Raw genomic sequence first — 12,417 nt, 5'->3', positions numbered from 1 at the left:
ACACACAAATAAACAGAGTCATATAGAGTCTGCTCCTTTAAGGCCCAGTCACTCCCAAACATGGAGCACTCCTCAAGGAAGTCAGAGCGAAGGACATGATGAGAAATAGATCTAAGGCGACCCCTCATGTTTACCAAACGGGTGAGTGCCAATGAGAGAGGATTTAACATGCAGGAATTCTCTGTATGGCATTCTCTTTTAAGATATCTGTAATTTACATGCCTTTGGTCCTCCCAAACTCCATTCCCAGTTGCTTCATATTCATATGTTGATTATATAAGGAGGCCCTCTGAGTTTATCAGCCCTTTAACAGCAAATATCTTTGTCATTTCCGATTTCTTGGAGAGTTAGTAGAGAAGATTGACTGGGCAGAGAGAGGGAACGTGGCATCAGCAACAAATCCTCCAAAAGTCAGCTTGTCAGTGCCTCCTAAAATGACACATATGAGCATTATCTGAGAGGTGACATCTCTATTGTCAGGATCTGCCACCACTCCAACCATCCAGCCGGGCCGACTGAAAACAGGCATCCATTTATTTGCTGTCTCCACAATATAATGAGGAAAATAACCTGTCCATTTTTATATGGCTCCACACTGCCCTATTCTACTCACGTATACAATATGAGAGATTTCCCAGTTTAAACTAGCCTGTCAGCTGGGGAATCATAACAACAATGCCCCAGTTCATTGTTTAAAACTTTACTATACTCAGGAGTACAACTTATACTTCTATTCAGACACAAACTCTTTGTCTTGCAAAGCACAGCTGTGCGGTTAATGGTGTACTGCACTATATCTCCAGGTGGGTTTTGATGCGTCAGTCAGAGCCAAAAGTCCAGGGCTAGTTCAAGTCACATGTAAACCCACCATGACATCACCCATTGCTTTGTGGACTGCCTGCCTGGACAACAAAACAGAAGTCACCATGTTTTTTTGGAGCCAGAAGTGACCATATGTGACAAAAGGGTGGAGCTGAGGAGGATATTCAGCATTGCTGCGCTGCGCCCTAAAGCCTAGTTTCTTAAAATGTGCCCTGTGGGTTAATGCAAGCGTTTGTCAAGTTACATATGACAACTTGCAGAAAGCCACTGGTTGTATGGCAAGTGGTGACATCTTGCAAGTGTTGCTGAGAATTACAGTCTGGGCTTTAACTGAAGTTAGCAATGTCAGTGGACAAGTCAGCAATTTAATGTGGAGGTGAGATGGAAAAGCCACAACAGAAAGAAAAGGATATTTCAGGAAAAATGGATCAACTTAATCAGCCATATCTGCAAACAGATCCGTCTCAAGGGACTTAATGTTGAACAGCAATACTGTTTGAGGCAGTTCATGTGTTTTCGTTTGCAGCCCTTGAACACAGTTGGCTCCTGAGATTGGCACTCACAAATCAAACGTTTGAGAACCTAAATCGTAAGTTCATGCTTCCTAACAACAACTTCCTCCTTTAAATGTCTTGGGGGGATATAACTTATAACTCATTGCTTCTTATAAACAGTGATTGTAATTTACACAGCCAGTAAAGGATGTAAGCAGGTGGTCATTCCATCTTGTGAAGGGCTCATTGCCAGGGAGAAATATGATCTTAATAAAAAATTTAAAATGTAAGTCTCCTTCAAAAACAACCCAAGGCATACTGTAGGGTTTGTGCAAAATTAAAATGGCTTTATTTTACATGGCAATAAGTATTTAAAATGACCAACGCACTGTGACTGACATAAGTCTTCCTCGGGGTCGGCAGTAAACACTCGTGGTTTCAGGCAATGCTGTAGTTTTTCTTTCGAGGACAGTCTCAGCTGTCTCCCACTGTAGACCAGTGCAAGCAGGAGCCAAACTCTCACAGCCAGGGCAGATAAAACAGGCAAGTGGTGCATCATCCTCCATAAACCTCTTTGAAGCCTCCCTGAACTTTTACCACATCTTCCTGGATAGCGAAAAGGTGTCTTGGAGGAGCCAGGGTTGGAGGGAAGCTGATAAATGTCAGGGGTTGATAGCTAAACTGCAGGCCGAGCAGCGGGGGTCTGGAGAAACGGAGCAGAGAAAATGGCATTCTGTTGTGGAGACACTCAGCTATAGTGACAGCTACCACAGCGGGCATCATGAGCTAATGCCAGGCTGCCTGATGCAGGTGTCTGGACCTAAAGAGCACCTTTCAGTCACATCTGCCATATCAGTGTGTGAGGGCTCCGACGCCACGGCAGCTCGGCCATGTCAGAGTCGAACAGATGGAAAGTTTTCGTCTTCGCTTTGTGAATGTCATATGTGTGATTTGGAGTGTCAGGACGACTATTTTGGGCTGACATCCTCAGAAAAGAACTCATCACCTTTACGCTGTGATATATGAGCAAGGAGCAGAAACTGTCCCGGTGTCAGAGAAACCTGACAAATGTCCCGCAGAGAGGAAAATCAGCCGGCTCGAGCAACTTTATGGAACATTATCCGCCAAGGACAGTTTGTTTTTGCACTTAGGTGAAGATGTATAGCGTTTCACAGCTAGCTAAGACGAGCGTTTCTCCAGTCGTCTGGCGAGGTGGGAGCTGAATCCTGATCAGGACTGATAATGGGCAATAAACCATTTTTTCGTTCATTAATATGACATCACATGACTTAATGCCGCTTTCATCCATGTGCTGCATGTGATACACAATTCAACTCTTAGCTCAACTCAACTTTATTGATAGCATCTTTCATAGAGACATGCAGCCCAGAGTTCCCACAGAGCAAGATTAAAATAGCACAAACAAGAATTTTAGTCATTTGAATAGATGGGCAAGCATGAAAACATTTTTGGAAAAATCTGGTGAAATGTAAGTACGAGACAGGTCTAGGGTTTTTAGACATTTTAATGCATAAATGTTACATATTATATCTTTAAGACAAAAAAAAACCTAAGGCACTAAATGACAGGGCACCTTAAATAAAAGCCAGACATGGAGTCTCTCATATCCAGGGGTTGTTTCAGAGACTTGAGGCCGCAGTGGCTGAAGGCCGACTCCCCATGCATTTTTGTTAAACTCATACATAACATATTGTTTGACGGTAATAAAACATGGCACAGCAGCTCTTGAAGATGAAAGTGAAAGTGTCACAGGATTTGATCTGAACAAGGCATGCAGCTGTTACAGAACTCTTGTCAAGCTGTTAACATTCTTGTTCATGTTCGGTGCATGTTAAGCTTTAGAGCTTCAAGAAACCCTGTTTGAATTTTTTATGAAGGGGTTATTGAAAAATTTCAGTAGCACTTTTTATGATAACCATGTCTATAATGCATTATGTTGCATCATAGGCATACTGTACTTATTATACAAAGCACATCGTACTGTGCTTATAGCAATGCATAATGATAGTTACAAGCACTCATACATATTCATAATGCTTTATATCAGTAATCATAAGAATTCTAGTATCATAATACTTGATGAATTCTGGTCACAAAATAACATTTTATGGTAAGTATCATAGTGTATTATAATTCTCATAGTTGTAATACATTGTAACCATTTTATAAGGCATTATAGTCACTGTTATAATGTGATTATAAGTTACTGTAAGTATTCATAGTGTGCTTTAGGTAAATTTTGGTAACATTTTATTTGAAAAGGTGTGCATAAGACTGACATTACACCGTCAAGTCGAACATGTACTATTTGCTTGAGCTCAAAGAAAATAGTAATGACACGCTTATAATGGCCAGACAGGTTATGTTGCATTGGTTAATGTCAAGTTGTCATAAGGAAGACATCTCAGACAATGTCACTGTTTTGTCATTTTGCATTAAAAATTAAATACTCCTTCATATTCATGGCAGGTGTCATGACCACCCCTTCAAAGAAAGTGCTACTGAAATTCAGATGTTATAAGCAGATATAATACAAGCTCACTATAAGTCACTATAAGTGGTCAGTGTTGGCTTTAAAAAAATCTAATCTAGCAAGACCAACAAATAAAATATTTTAAAGTTAATTTATATTTATACTCACATTTTACACAACTTTTTGATGATGATTACAATGAATCATACAATGGTTATAATGCATTACAACTATGAAACTTATAATACACTATCATTCAAGTATTGTAATATTTGACCTTATAAGTCACTATTAAATTCTTTATAATGTGTTGTTATTGCTATAGAGCATTATGAATATGTATGAGTGCATTGTTGAAGCACCATATAATGCATTATAAGTATGTTTATAATGAATTCTAATGCTTCATGGACATGGGCATCATTGTAACCAAAATTTTAATCCTTTTACATCCCCAGAGGTATTTTAGCCTAATCATTTTGTTATGTGGACATTGTCCAAAACCTGGACAGGAATGAATCGCTGATGGAAGAATTCATTATTCCCTTCAACTGGTTGGAGTCGACATAAATGCATATATTTCAGCTCCACTAAACGTCTGACTCCGTTATTTATCTTGAGTGATTAAATATGATTTTAAATTTCAGCGGAAAGTGGCAGACACACAGCGTGGTGACTCCAGGTGCTCCATCTCAGTGAACACAGTATAATAGGCTCCTAAATAAAAGAACAAAAATAGGACGGAAACCTTCTATTTGCCATTGAAAGAACAAGCTGTGCTATAAAGTATTCACTTGAGAGAACAGACCATTGATGGGATTTTGAATAAACCATAAAAAATCTGCCTTTGACAACTGAGCTTGGCAGGTATAGGAGTGTCTCAGATCCAGCTTTGTTTCCCTCTATAATTTTAATTACCAGATCTTGATTTCGCTCGTATGTGACTTAGACTCTTAAAGCTGCCACTTAAATGTTTCCTGGAGTGCAAAATTCACATTACGTGTTCGACAAAAAGAAAAAAAAAACACTTTCTTCCTCGCAGAGACTAAATGTTCCGTCAGATTATTTATGCACTTGCCTTTTTGAAATCCTGGGAAGTTTTACAGCAGGAAACGAGGGTACATGCTGGACAGGTTTGGCGCTCGCCTGCTGTAATGGCCTATATAAAGGTGAGTTAACAGGAAGAAATGTTTTACAGCCAGTTGAAGTGAAGAATGTCAGGTACAAATCTCATCCACCTCATGGCTTTGTAAGGACCCTTAAATTTTACAGCGTATGTAGAAAAGTCTGCCATGAATGTGGCGCATAATATGAAGCAGGGTTCAGGTGAATTCTGTCCAAAATGGATGGCTTCCAGCTCTGTAAAGAAATTCATCCCCTGCTCCTCGGCAAACGAGCCAGGATGTTAACACTATTGACATTAGCGATGTAGGCGTACTGGGCCGGGGAGGGGACGGCCAAGTGTGTGCTGAAGTCCCTCCAGCAGTATTCAGCGTTTGTCTCTGTGACCCAGAACTACCTCCTGACAAGAGTGCTACCTCATTTCAATGCTAATGTGCTGTTATGGGTATTTTCAAAGCGTTGCTGCTATTTATTATGAATCAGCTTACCTGAGAGGCGCCGGTTAATCCTGTAGATCCCTGCACAGCTGCTGTGCAGCACGAGGTCATGGAGATAGTGTTTAAATAGACTCTGCCTCCCTTATTATGCCAAGGGGACGACTATAGGCCTGTACATAGCTGACAGATTCACTGTTTTACCCTTTTTCCTGCACATCTGGGAAGTGTCAGTGAGGTAAAGATCACAGGATTAACTAAGACGCTGCTTTCACACAAAGCTGGTTATACACTGTACCATTTCATGAAATGTTGTTTCATTCCAGCTCCTTGCCCGGGTCCAGACCACTCCACCGGATTTTTCTGGTCAGGTATCTTGTAATAGCAGTTTCTCTACTGAAAAACAAAAGACCAATCAGCACCATGGGGGGATGATTAGCCAATTAATGGTGTGTCTCATTTGAGCTAGAAAGCCAGAATTTCCCAGTTCCCAGTTGAAAATTTCACCTGGAAAGCCTCACTAACCCTAATCTCTGAGTATCAACAGTACTAAAGCTGTTTGTTAGTCTCATTAAAACAGTCTGTCTGTAGGCATGTTGCTCTGGGATGGAGGCGCAAAATACCCCCAAATGCATTATCATCGAGCACAAAAAAGCTGTTGAACTGGAACAATCAGCTCAGGTGTGACATTATTCCTAGTTCTGATTTCCAACCTCTGAAGTATATGAAATGTACCTTTAGGCCATTGTCAAGCTGTTATCAATGGTGGTCAAGCTGTGGGGGTGGAACCAAGCTGACTAAAGTTACTGAAAGGCTGTGTGTTGCATTTGTTTCCACAGAAAATACATGAAAAGTTCCTGTCTGGGTCGTGTTTATGGGTAACTTCATGGCAGTGAAGAATTGGCAGAAAGAATTGGCTCAGATCATGCAAGAGTCTGACACTGACCAACCAAAATCCAGCTTTGGGAACAGTTAATCAGTCGTACACAACACAGCAAACAAAAATTGAAATTCAGCTTGACTCTAAGCCGAGCTTAACAAGACCTCGTCTGGTTGATTCTCCATTTCTTTGAAGCACCAAGCATCCGCTCATAACCTCGAGGCTCACTGTCACCAACAATGACTTTTGAATAGAGGACAGCAAAATAAAATGTATTTGGAATATGGACACTGTAAACGGGAGAAAAAACAATCTCAAATGGCCTCCGGCTCTTCACTTTAATAGACGTTAAGATATTGGAAAATGTACACAGCTGTATACACTCAGAATAGAGAAATACGTTATCTCGGGCATTCTTGCAGCAAAATATCAAAATCATCAATATCATTTTATTGAAAGCTGTTTTGCCTTTTTTTGTGTGACGTGCAAACATTTCAAAAACACATTTGCGGCTCATTTATGATCAATGTGGCAACAGATACTCTGTGGCTGCACTTTTCATCTTTATTGTGTATCTGTATATTTTGTGAACGGAGTGCTGCACAGAGGAGCAATCTTAGCATTCCTTCTGCCGTTTCACAGGCTGTCGCGGAGAAATGGCATAAAGAATGACTTTTTCTGCCAGGCAAAGTCAAAAACAAATGAAATGCATCATTAAATATTAATGTCATGTCAATTGTCAATAAATGTAGGCTGTTATATTCATTCACAGGTGAAATTCATTCTTCTGAGACGCAATCTGCTCCAGAAATAGACCAGACTTTACGCAAGTAAAGTTTGAATCATGCCTTTCAGAAGATGCGCATGCAGACATGTTGTTTAGACCTGCGTCCCAAACAAGATGGCTAGGAGGCGGTTTCATAGAAGAATAGACAAAAAGGTGTTGAACATATAAGTACAGAAGTTTCAGCCTGGAGACAGAAAGTTTAACACATCCAAATGGACCACCGGATGTCAGAAGAAGTAGACATGGAAATGATGAATCACTTTACTGTTTCAAATTCAGTCCAGTTCAAATATTAATGCCTACTCACTGCATAGTTAAATAATCTTTTCAAAGCCAAGCAATCCTCAGTGCAGCTGTAGGTTCAGCCTGTTGCTGTTCTGTTTGGTTAAGTCCAAAACTCTGCCTGCATTTGCTGTTTATAGGGTTATTAGCTTAGGTTATACTGATATACAGCTAATTTACAAGAGCAAATACATTTTTTGCATTTGACATAATGCAGATTGAAGTATGTTTTCTATCAACATAAAGATATTTTTTTGTTGAGTCTCATTCACAGGTCATCAAATACTGATTTTCTGGGGGAAATGTGACTCAACAATCGACTATCTTACCGACCTGTGTTTGGCCAAAGTGTGCCATCATGGGGTAGACTTTCTAAAGCCTGGGTCTGCTGCATTTCTGTGCAGCACTTAACACATAATGGCAAGAGCTGGGGAAATTGTTAAAATGGAGTGTAAACTGTCAGCCAGTGGCAACCAACCATGTAATCGTCACCTGACAAAACAAATGAAAATGTCAGGCCAAAGGGAAAAAACCGGGGTGGCTTTCATAATAATTGGACAGTAATGGACAGCATGGACAGTAATATTCACAGTATGACTTCACGCAAGCCTCATTTCTCTGTCTTATCCACCACGTGCTTGAGGTAAGCGGACATGGCACTTTCGCCACTTGAATTGAACGTGGCATCCAAGTGGTGCACTAAATGTTAACAATGCAAACCCCTGAAAACAGAGCAAAGAGCAGGAGGAAACGTCTCTCAGACCACTTGAATTACATTATGGAACTTGCACCCAGTGACGGCATTAATAATCTGCCCACCCTGCTTTTAATTAATGTACCTGGTAGGTCACAGAAATGTTGATACTTAACGTATCAGTAAAATGTTCACTGACAACAGTTTTATTTGTTTTATGGCAGAATAGGCAATCATGCAATGCGCTGTCCAGTCATAGTGACCACAGCATTGTTCATCTTTTTAATGGTTATGTTGAGACACTGGCACCAATACAGAAGAAGTAGTCTGAAGTGTTTGTGCATCGTCTGATTTATTTGCTAACCTCACTGCTGTGACAAGATGTGAAACTCCTTGCTTCCAATTAAGCCAAAGACAAGGCTTGTTTTTGGTTCAATAACGACAAAAAAAAACTTGCAATATAGTTAAGGAAAAGATGAAAAATGAATACTTGAATACTGAATAATTGTTTGATTGGCTCTGTAGTTAATAAAGGTCTACTTTTTGGGCTGGTCCTGGTCTTGACATGGTCTCATCCATGACTTCATCTCAGCACCTTTAAGTTTTGGTCGGATACACTTTTGTCTGACTTGGATTTGGTTTGACGACAACACTCGCCGCCATACACCCCAACTCACCGTTTCATTCACTCCAAAATACTGTTTCTGAAACCAGGCACTAATTATGTCATTTCTAGGACACAATCTTGGTCTGCAGCCACTCAGATAGTCTCTTCCTGACACCAGAAAGCTCCAATGCTAAAAGCTACTCAGTTAGCAACACTGATGATCAAGTGCACTTAGTTCTGCTCGAGGACTTGCTGTTAAAGATATTTTTTGTAATCAGAGCCGAACGTCTCTTTCTTGAACCGCCAACAGCTGCTGAGCTTTGATGAGGAGGTTTGGTATCTTTTTTAACTGCTGTGTCAAAACCTCTTCGTCTGTTTCTGTCGTTCGGTCGTTTGGTTTGGAGCCAGTGCTTTCGCTCTTGTATGCAGATCGGAGCTCTTGGTTTACCTCAACTTGCTTGGTAGTCTGAGCGTCTGTCAAAATTATTAACACAGCACACGTTTTGCCAGCAGTATTCACATTATTCATTTCCCTTTTGCAAAAAGAAAAATATTGATCTGTATATTTGTTGACAAGTATGATGGCTAAAAGCCAAGCCTCGTAATGATGATTTCATAGTAAGAAAACCCCACCACATTGCTTTCAACTCCTCGGCTCCTGCACATCTGCAAATGGCAGGAGGTGATGATGAGGTGAAGGCTGCCTTTAAGAAACTGAGACAGCCTCTCTGTTTTCTATCTTTCATCAGACACACATTTGAAGACTTTCCCCCTCCTACCTCATCTCTTTGTTGACATGCTTCATATCGGCTGCCGGGTCACGTTCGGAGAGCCCAGTCAGGTTTAATCACACTCTGCTTGTAGTGCTTCCAGCTGCCGTCGCTGTCAATGCTGTGGAACACCAGGAGAAAACGGAGGTGAGATGAATACCAACCAGGCCTGAAGTTCATGATGACGCGCGCTGGATCCTGTACAGATAAAGCTACCGAAGGAAAGATCAAAGCAAGTTGGTCAAGACCTTCTTAATGCGCCAAATTTCTAAAAATCTTTGTTTAATGCGCGGATCATTTTAATCCTTTTTCCAACACTAGATGGCATTGTGCTGAGACTTGACTCATTTCGGCCTCTGTGGGCTCCTCTTGTTCTTCCAGCGAGAGCCAATGTTGCTTGTTTGTACAATTTATGTCAAAAATAATTGGGAGAAAACCGTTGTCCTGTGGGAGTCCTGTTTGCATGATTTGGAGCTCCTAGTCTTTTTAATTTATGCTGCACTAAACCATACTGTCCCAAATTTACATTACTGAGGCTCTACGGATAAAACTGGGACTATTTTTTAATTATATATCTAAAATTTGCTCCAAACTTATAGAGGACTACCTGCTCTAAACTTCTGATCTTACAAACAGAAACTGAAAACAGTGTAAAATTGGGAAACAAATAAAAATATCCCATTAAATTATCCTCGTTTTGACCTTTCTCAAAGAGTTTTTATGAGTTAAGGTTTGCTGCTTCCTGTACATTTCACCCTGACGCCCCCTCCCCGTGTGATACCGGCTCACAGCACGAAGAGGGAGGCAGCCGTCAGCGACAAGCTGCACACCTCAGGCTGTTTCACCAAGCATCAACCGTACTGACACCACTTATCTGCTGTGTCGCCACATGTGCTGCTCTGCTCCCTGCTGCAGTCGGGTGTAGCAACACTGACATCTATTGGCCTGACGGGAAACTGTCATGGGACTGCATGAGCATTTCCTGCCTGCCTCTGGGGTCCTGTGTCCATGAAAAATACCTGAAATGCAGCAGCTTCATTACAAGTGAAAGCCCTGCATTAAAAATCCTACTTGATAAACAACTAAAAGTATAGAAATGTTATTAAATGTACCCTGAGATTCAGTGCCACATAAATAAAAAAATGAATTAATTAATTTTTCTCAACATTTTCAAAGTCCTTTCTGCTATTCTAAACATGAGTGTGAAGGAAACGAATTGTAAGTGAGAGTACAGCACAGTTGCATGACTTATATTAAGGATTAAATCATCAGATCATGAGCAAAATGTTTGGTCTGCCAAAATAAACTATTCAGTATATTTGCAAGAATCAAGAACCCACTGATAAACTAGGGAAAAGCCGATGGCCTGGTAGGCATCAGAACTCAGAACAGCTCTCCAAGATGTAGCCAGACGGAAATACTGGCTTATTTAGGTTAAGTGATTTTATATACAGGCCCATATATTATAACTTTAACCTTCAGTCCAACAGCTGTCAGGAAGGACGGGGTAGCCAAGCCCCTGGAAGATTAATTTACACCAAGTGGGTTATTTGGACGGCCTCTTTCTTTTTACTGGCGGACTTGAGCTAGAAGTTTTATACCACCATCTCTCAGTCTCCGTAACCATGGTGATGTAGAGTGACAGACAACTTGTCAGTCACTCAGATTTAATACTTCTCAGCGATGTGTCACGAAACTGCTTTGGTGTTTTTCATCTTATTAAACACATCAGAACTGTAGAAATATGATGTTTTGTTACTGTGACTACAGGTCCCACCCAACTTCTGAAAAACATGAAGGTATTTATAATCAATAGAAGCCAACTTTACTTCTGAGATTCACAGAGAAATGCAAAACTTTTCTATCCTTTAGTCCTCTAACCAGTTTAACTTGTTTGTCCACAAGTAGCTCATTGATTAACAATCTGAATTAGAGGATTCAAAACCCGGCCAGAAGTTGTCTAAAGCAAAGAGTAAAAATCTCTAAGAGACAGACATCAATTGACTGATCTGAAAGCTCAGGATAATAGAAAACTCCTCTGAAGTTTTGATGATCAGAGGACTGCTCGGAGGGTTTGACCTTGTGGGTTCAAATGATCAACTTATTCATTCAGTTTCAATTTTGACAGCTGATTTCAAAAAGAAACACTGAAAAGATCTAAGACGGACAGGTCAGGAAGCTCAGGGAAGTAGAATACGGCTCGGAAGTTTGGGGGATCCGGGTTTGGTCCTTGGTTGGATTTTTTTGAAAGCTGGTGTCCAAAAGTCACCATTGAAACGTCCTTGGATGAATTTTGAGGCCTGTGTCCGACAGGAAGAGTGAAAATCTCACAGAAACAGAGCTCAACTATTTTATCTAGGATAACAGAAGACTTCTCTGATGTTCTGAGGTTGGTTGTTTAATCAGTAGGAATCCACTTGACCAATGTCTTATCTGTCAAACCTTGGTTCTTAAAGGTTTTTACTTTGTTCTTAGGACTTTAGGGGTACAGTTAACCCTCAGAACATCAGAGCAGTTCTCTATAATGCTGAGCTATGGGATCTGAGAGATGATGTATGATTCATGGATTTTCATGCTTTCTATTGGACAAGGACCTCAAAATTCACACAGGGATTACACGAGGATCCTCAAAACTTCAAAGCAATACCGTGACTTCCTGAGTATATGGGCTGGACAAACTTTAACTCTGTTTCTTAGAGCTTTTGGCACTTTCTTTTTGGACGTCATCCTTCAAAATTAACCCACAAGGTCAAAACTTCCAATCAACCCTGTAACTGACTGAGCCATTTCAGTGGCACTGGCAGTAAGGACATGTCCAACTTTTAATTTAAACAGTGAGGCACAAGGCAAGGCACAAGGCAAAGTAAGTAAAAATAGCTTCTCATTTCTGGCTGACACCTGTGGATTCTGTTGGTTAAAATGATGATTATTGCAAGCAGATTTAGTGAAGCTGGCTCAAACCCCCCACTTGACAAATCCCAAAGTAATACCTGGGAATAAACCATGAGTTAGGCAAATGCAGTGGTAACAT

This window comes from Lutjanus erythropterus, chromosome 24 (assembly GCF_056507025.1).
Source record: "Lutjanus erythropterus isolate fLutEry1 chromosome 24, fLutEry1.hap2, whole genome shotgun sequence".
Lineage (NCBI taxonomy): Eukaryota > Metazoa > Chordata > Actinopteri > Lutjaniformes > Lutjanidae > Lutjanus > Lutjanus erythropterus.
This window is presented reverse-complemented; position numbering follows the sequence as displayed.